Here is a 7,348-nt window from a genome sequence, read left to right as displayed (position 1 = left end):
AATATCTCATTCATTGCATTATGATTCTGTGAAATGGGAGCTTACCATCCGTGTCTTTAAAGCAATGTTATGAGCTCTGGTTTAACACCAAACTGAAATAACCAATACTAATAAAAATCCTTATGAATATGATTTTGGATTTCAACACCAGGGAAAAATAGAGTTTGATCAACAATATTTCTGTGACAATAATGTTATGACACGGTGGCAAAAAGACTTTCCCTGAATCTATTGGCAGAAGGCAGAGAACACCTAGAACAAGTTGCTGCTCCACCACACACAAGCAGTCCAACACATTCACACTGAGAGTCACACCTCTGGCAGTTTAGAGCCTTTAGTGTCAGTTTCCTCCCACAGTTCAAAGACAGGACCTGTTAACTAGCAGCTTTAAATTGCTTGCTTTCTAATTGTTGCTGTGAGGAAGTAGTACAAATAAATCTGATTAAATAAATGCAAAAATACACCCTGGTGATTTTTAAAATTCAGTAAGAGTGTAGATATTTTATTTATTTATTTTTCTGGGGAAAAAACCTTTCAGTTCAAGTTCAAGTCGTGTCTGAGGAACATAGTGCAGTCAGTTCACGGTTACCATGGTTTACCCTGTTATTGACAGAAGGCGCTGTGGCCAAATATAATTGAACAAGTCTCTTCTTCTGCACGGAGGTCAGATGCATGGCTTCTGAAAAAACATCACGCTGGGTGGTCAGGTATCTGGAGAGCAGACAAAATAAAAATTTCAAAGCTGTGCTGTTGTCATGGATCGAGTGAGAGACAAGGTTACTCTAGTTAAAATATATGTGATAAAATATTGTAGTTAACTAAGATAAAAAACAAATAAAGCTTCTAAGAAAAAGATGAAAAATCAACTGAAATTGCTTTTAACTTGGAAAACTAACCAAAACAAACCATAGAGGAAATATTCTTAGTTTTAGTATTTGTGTGTTTGGTAAAACATTGTTATCACTGGTTGCCCGATGAGGCATTAATGGACATTTTTCTTGAGACATTGGATTTCTGCAACACTGAGTCAGCTGCTTTCAAAAGGTTCTGTGTTTTTACTGTAATACTTATACTAACTCGGTTTTTAACTCAAATTTTTAAACAATAAGAATTAAACTAAAACCAGAAAACTCATTCTGGAAACTAAATGAAACTAAACTGATTTAAGAACAAAAGAGTAATAACCCCGGTGAGAGATGGTGTCTGATTTAAGGCAAATGTCCTGCTTTAACAGACATATTTTAAAATAGCTGTACAATTGTTTACTTTACATTAATATTTTTCACATTAAACCGATTCGCTTACTCAACCTCAGCTTCTTAATCACCAAAAACTGCAGTGAACAGGAGGGAGTTACACATCACAGCAGCCTGTCTGTAAATGTGCCAAAATATCCCTGTTGGATGTGAATCATGAATGAAGGAGAACTGATCTAAAGAGAGGTGATTTAAAAAGGAGAGCATTTCGTACGGTAATCTTCAGTTGGTGGTTATAGTATAAGAATAGGCTAGAAAGATTTCTGTCCTAGACATCTGAGTAGTCTCTCTGTCTAAATTGTGCAGGGACATTTTGTTACATTTTTGTTGGTAAAAGTTGCATTTGCATGTTTTAAAAATTATTTTTATGCTTCATTAAAATAGAATTATTTTCAGAGTGGAATTTCGTGCAAGTACTTCCAGAAAGTTATTACAGTACCAACACTTCAGGGGGTGGGGTGAAACCGCTGTGAGACCTTGCCCCATCCTATCATGTGACCTACTGAGGTCACCTGAGTCATCAAGGTGAGTTGGGTTTGAAGCACCTGGGATGGAATTTTAAGACTGCATTGTAGTTGGCTGATAGCTGGAGATGTAAGCAGACACCTCTATTCAACGATTATTCACAGCAGACATGCATGGCCTCCTTTGCTCCTCTTTCAAACCATCTGTCTTCTCACGTGGCACATCATAGAAGAACCGCCTCCACAGAACAAGACTCACCTGCATTTAAAGGACAAAGGGGACTGTTTAGAGGATGCCGTGTTCACATTTTGGGCAAAGGAGACAGACCGTTAACATGTTTGTTAGCTAAAAACTATCATCTTAAAGGTCAGTTTAAAAAATATCTCTCTTTGAGGGCAAGCACAATGGTGCAGTGGCCTCCCAGTAAAAAGGTCCTTGGTTTGAATCTACCCACCGGCTGGAGGGCCTCTGTCCAAGGCATGCATGGGGTTAGGCTAACTTGTGATTCTGAACTGTCCATAGGTGTGAGTGGTTGCTTATCACTTAGCTTTTGTCTTATGACAGCTGGGAGAGGGTGTCAACTCCCCCTCCTGACCCTGAACTGGTTAAGCAGAAGAAGATGGATGGATGCTCCCTTATGGATGGAGCAAGTATCACAGGTCTTTATTTCAGTCACCTTGTGCAACCCAGGCTTGTTGTCTGCTAACCTGCCTCTCATCCATTCATCAGTCAAATTCAGCAGTGGATAGCAGAACACAGCACATAAAGGTTACAGAATAATGTACTATAAACCCACCAATAGTCTCGCTCATGCTTGCGCACACTCAGTCTCCATGGGACAGAAACACATGAATAGCATATGACAACCTTTTTAAAATCTAGATTGTTACTGTCTCTCTCTTTCTCTCAATTTAAATGATAATATATTTAAAAGGAGATGTACTGAGAGCATTGTGCGTGCTCCCAGTACATGTACACTGAGTCTTTGTTGCCACTTTGTTTATTCTAATGAGCATCGTTAAAGTCTTAATGCAAGATTTAGTGTACATACAGACACAGCCCCCCACTGTAAGTGGATGAAAACAGGATGGAGCCAAGTCAATCATTCTTACATGAAATTGTGCTACATATACTTCCTGGACACGGAGCATCGAATGAACTATCGCTGGCTTTCTGGTTGTGATTGTAATTTTGTATATTTTTATGATGTGCATCAGTTCGTAGAAACTTTCTTACAGTGCCTTCAACTACAACAGCATCCTAACTTAATACATAACCATTTAAGTCACTTTATATAATGAAGAAGGTTTTGATGCTTAGAGAAGGAAGTTCAACTCTTTACAAATTGGATTTGCTTTTGATAGGATCGTGGAAACTTATTCTTCAGACCTAATCTGCTCTGGAGCAGATTAGTTTAAGATAAAGGATCTATACATATAAAACAAAAACCTAATAACCAATCAGCTCTCTGAAAAATAATACCACTATAAGAGAGGTCATGGACCTTGGTAAAAGTAAAAGTCATTCAAAGACTTTGACTGGCAAAAATCATAAATATAAATTTTATATAAAGTTGTCTTTATTGGCTACAAGTAGTTTACCATAAGTTTTGAAATGGTGATATAACTCTAAAGCCTTGCACTGGAAGTCAGTCTGTGTTATGTTTTTATATGTGCTTATTTTTGCTCTCAGACAGTTTAACACTGATAAAGTTGAAGCTGAAAGAATATCTAAGAATAAGTCTTATGCAACGTAGGAATTTCTTAATTTAACCAATTTATTAATTCAATGAAATGCAGAAGTAATTATAGACATTATTATGACACCTCAGTGATGGGCAGTGAAGATAGAAGTTCTCTTTTTCCTTAGATTACCTTTTTTGGTTTTAATTTGAGATTTCGGTAATGTCGAGCTTTTCTATTATTTGTGGCCACTCAAAAGTCTTGAAGTGCACACATTAATACAGTGCTTTTTAATACTTTTCATACAGTACAGAGCTTTTACATGTGCACAGTCCCTCTCTCTCTGCTCTGCTCTCCTCTGCTTTAGCTCCAGCAGCTGTGTTGCTTTCAGACCATATTATCAACTTCATATTTTTCTAATATTATAGTTTCCTTCTTGTTTTTAAAATATGTCACTCTGTGGATTGGGCCTGCCTATGTTTGTGAATGATCATACTCACAGGTAGATTGGGAAATTCCAGGTTATGTTATTGAGGTAACAAGTGGTAACCTCTGGAGCTGAAAAATGAAGCCAAGGCTTAAATGACACAGTTCCTGTCATGGGACTTGAGGCCGGCTCTAAAAAAAATAAGCAATCCTCATAGACTCTCACATGAAAATGACAAACTTTACAGCAGAGAAGTTCATAACATCTGTATATGTTTACGTACTGGAGTAAGGGGATTGCTGTCTTAACTGACAGGTGTGCTGACATAGGTAGAATGAAATTCTAGTATTTTATTATTTTGTTTCCATCCATCCATCCTCTTCCGCTTATCTAATTCAGGGTCACAGGGAGACTGGAGTCTATCCCAGCTGCCACGGGGTGAGAGCTGATAGGTGTCTCTTGGGCTGGTACAGTATATGAATGAAGGTGACTCATGTGACTCTTACATTACAGTAAGTGAAGCCAGATAAGGTAGATATAGCCTGGTTCATACTTAATTTTGTGAAATTAGGTATTTTGACTTGGATACAACTTATTTTGCAGGTCAACATTAATGGTGCTAAAGAAAGCAAAAAAGACAGTAAAGAAGTTTAACCTTCAGCTTGATTTTGCTAATTGCTTTTGATGGTGTAAAATGTTTGCATGGACGTTTCCCCTTTTATTCACCGAGTTGTGAAACAGACCATATGACAGCTGAGCCTGAGGAAAGAAACAATGATCCAGGACACACAGTAGGCAATTAGCACCTATCTCTCCTAATCACTCTGCGCCCTGCACGCATTTCAGCACTCATTATTGAGACAGATTTTCTATGATTCATCGCATTGCTGTGTGATTTACCACCACTCAGCAGTCAGGCGAGAATTCATTACACCATTAGAATGCAAATCCTCCTTTGAAAATAAAGCATCAATATGCGAGGCGATGCCTTCATTAGACGGTCATTTGGTTAATTGAGTCACTTTGTTTTAAGAGGGGATTAGCATATGAGCTAAATCAAGGTTGTTCTCCCCACCTGTCTCATACAGACACGACACGCTACAACCAAACGATACAGCATCCCAACACTTCTAGGGGCAAATGTCAGTTTTTAAGCAGTTGCATCTTTGAGTAATGCACTATGACGACCCAGATGATAAATGAGTGAGCAAAGTTAATTTAGTCAACCAACAGGAGGTCAGGTGTATGTGTTGATAGAACATTTGTGGGCTTGTACTAACAGTTGAGCTTCACTGCTGCTTCAAGTGATGTGACAAATGAATTTAAGTGCACGAGAAAGAAGCTGGAGCAGAACGATTCACATCACACATTCTCGGGGTGTGATCTGTGCTCTCCTGCCACAGATGAACCACAGCAATCTGAGCATGTAACATAAGAACTGAAGGAAAATACATTAACTTGTAATGAAGCATTATAATACCAGACATGGGTCCCTGTTTCAGTTGTATGAGGCTTTTATTTTTTTCAGCAGTTTCCTCTTTGGCAGCGGGCATCTTAACATTTGGCTCCTGCTCCCTGGAAATCTGTTGATTTGACAGAGTGCCGACACACTCATCCCCGCACGTCTGAATTCATTTATGTACAGACAGACAAGCAAAGCAGTCACAGAAGCTTCTGAATGTACAGGTAATATAGATATAAACACAGTTGGGTGTGAGCAGGTTTATAGGTCATCCTTTTCAGACATTTTAGACCAAAGATGAACATGAGCATGTCAGTATTCAAAGCACAATACACTGAAGAAAGCATTCAGTAGAGTACACAATGCATATTTATTCTTTTTTTCATTTCTTGTCACAGCCCCACTAGAAACCCCCCCAAAATTAATGTTTAAAATAAGCCTCAGTTGTCACATGACCCTGTTAATACTAATGCTAACATTCACATTACTAAAAAGATTAGTTTAATAAGATGGTAAAAAAATAATAATAATGTCAGTTAAACTACAGCATATTCAATAATTGTTAAAATGCATGTTTTGTTATATAATATTGTCATAATACATGAGGAGACATACCTAAAACTACTGTCAGCAGGTAACTTAAAAGTGCAAAGGGTCACCTGACAACAGGAAGTCAAAGATTTTACTTACCACAATCCAGGAGCAGGTTTTTGAGACAGGTAAACCAACTAGGACTGACGGTCTGTTACACATGGACGCAGACTGGATTAACTCAGGAACAAGAAGCTGCTTAGAGCCCAGATTCTTTGGACATCTGGCCCAAACAGGAAACACACAGATGTACAGTTATAAACATTATATGCATATACCTACAAGTCTACACGCTGCCCACAGACGCTGAAGACGAAGAAGAGGCACTGAGTAATGGTTTGAAACAGGCTGTGAACATTCGCCAGTCAGGCAAACAGACTTTTTTCTCTTCTGAAAAACACGCAATCATATCCTCCAACACATTTACCAGTCATCTGCAAAAATCATTATCACTTTCACATTCCCATGAGGTTTGGGCACATTAAAGGATGCTTCTAGACACACACTTAAAAATGGCACCTTTATAAATACACAGTTTACCCCCAGGTTACAGTGCTGAGTGGATGCTGTAAGGCAGAATGATCCATGGACTTGAAGACAAAGTGTTTACAGCCTCACAATCAGAGGCTACCTGTGAGCTTGTACACACTGGCAGCAGCTTTAAATGGATGTCCCTCTGGGACATAAACAGGAGAAAAACTGAACACCTACAACAAGTTTTAACCACGGCTGTAAAGGAAATGATTCATTGACAAATCCCCATACTGACCCTTGCTCGTACTCTTTTGGCCTCCAAAGAGATAGTGGAATCCACACCTAGCAGGAAAATAATTAAAAGTGAAGAGATTAAATTTCCTACATGCCAAAAATAATATCCCTTGGTAGCCCCTGCTTTAAAATGGCACTTTACATCTGCACCTAACAAAGCATTTTGGATGAAATAAGTTGTGATGGCTGCAGTTACAGCCACACAGTGGTAATATCCACCAAATATTAGTGTAGAGGCTTACATATAACACTACACTCACATTTTTCTTTCTTTAAATATAGGATTTAATTTACAGGATAATAAATAACTGGTTTTGGTTTAGAATTAATTTACATATTCACATAATACTGTATTCTAAAATAAGTGTGCACATTTTAGACTGTTATTAATGATTTAATCTTTGTTTTCTGAGTGACCTCAGTTGCAGCTGCTCCAGTCCCTTGATTGATGAGCCAAGAGGTGGAAAAGGGGTGGAGCAAGCCTATATGGAGACCAGCAAATTGGCTCATACCATAACTCTGGATCAGGAGGGGAATTGGAAATTGTTATGTTAGTTTCAGTTATGTTGTTTGTGTTCTACCCCCTTTTTTGTGTTTTTGTGTGCTGATCAGCCACTATTTAAGTTTCCCCTTTGTTTAAGCAGGTCAGTTTGTTTGAGTTGCTAGTATTGTTTGTTGTCAACTTTGAGTAGAGTTC

General features: G+C 38.3%; 1 long non-coding RNA gene across 3 annotated transcripts; it reads right to left on the bottom strand.

Annotated features, from left to right (window-relative positions):
- Positions 1-510: 510 nt before the first annotated feature.
- Positions 511-7,108, bottom strand: LOC102081627 (uncharacterized). Of its 3 annotated transcripts, none has more exons than XR_001223535.2 (6): positions 7,069-7,108; positions 6,653-6,699; positions 5,983-6,106; positions 5,311-5,455; positions 1,802-1,979; positions 511-711 (listed from the first exon to the last, which is right to left on the bottom strand). It is a non-coding gene; the product is annotated as an uncharacterized LOC102081627 (long non-coding RNA). The 3 variants fall into 3 exon arrangements; XR_001223536.2 differs by having other exon boundaries at positions 1,863-1,979; XR_001223537.2 differs by having other exon boundaries at positions 5,311-5,413.
- Between the last annotated feature and the right edge of the window lie 240 nt (positions 7,109-7,348).

The sequence above is a fragment of the Oreochromis niloticus genome, linkage group LG14, assembly GCF_001858045.2.
Source record: "Oreochromis niloticus isolate F11D_XX linkage group LG14, O_niloticus_UMD_NMBU, whole genome shotgun sequence".
NCBI lineage: Eukaryota > Metazoa > Chordata > Actinopteri > Cichliformes > Cichlidae > Oreochromis > Oreochromis niloticus.
The sequence above is the reverse complement of the archived record's forward strand: the minus strand, read 5'-3'. Positions and strand labels throughout refer to the sequence as shown.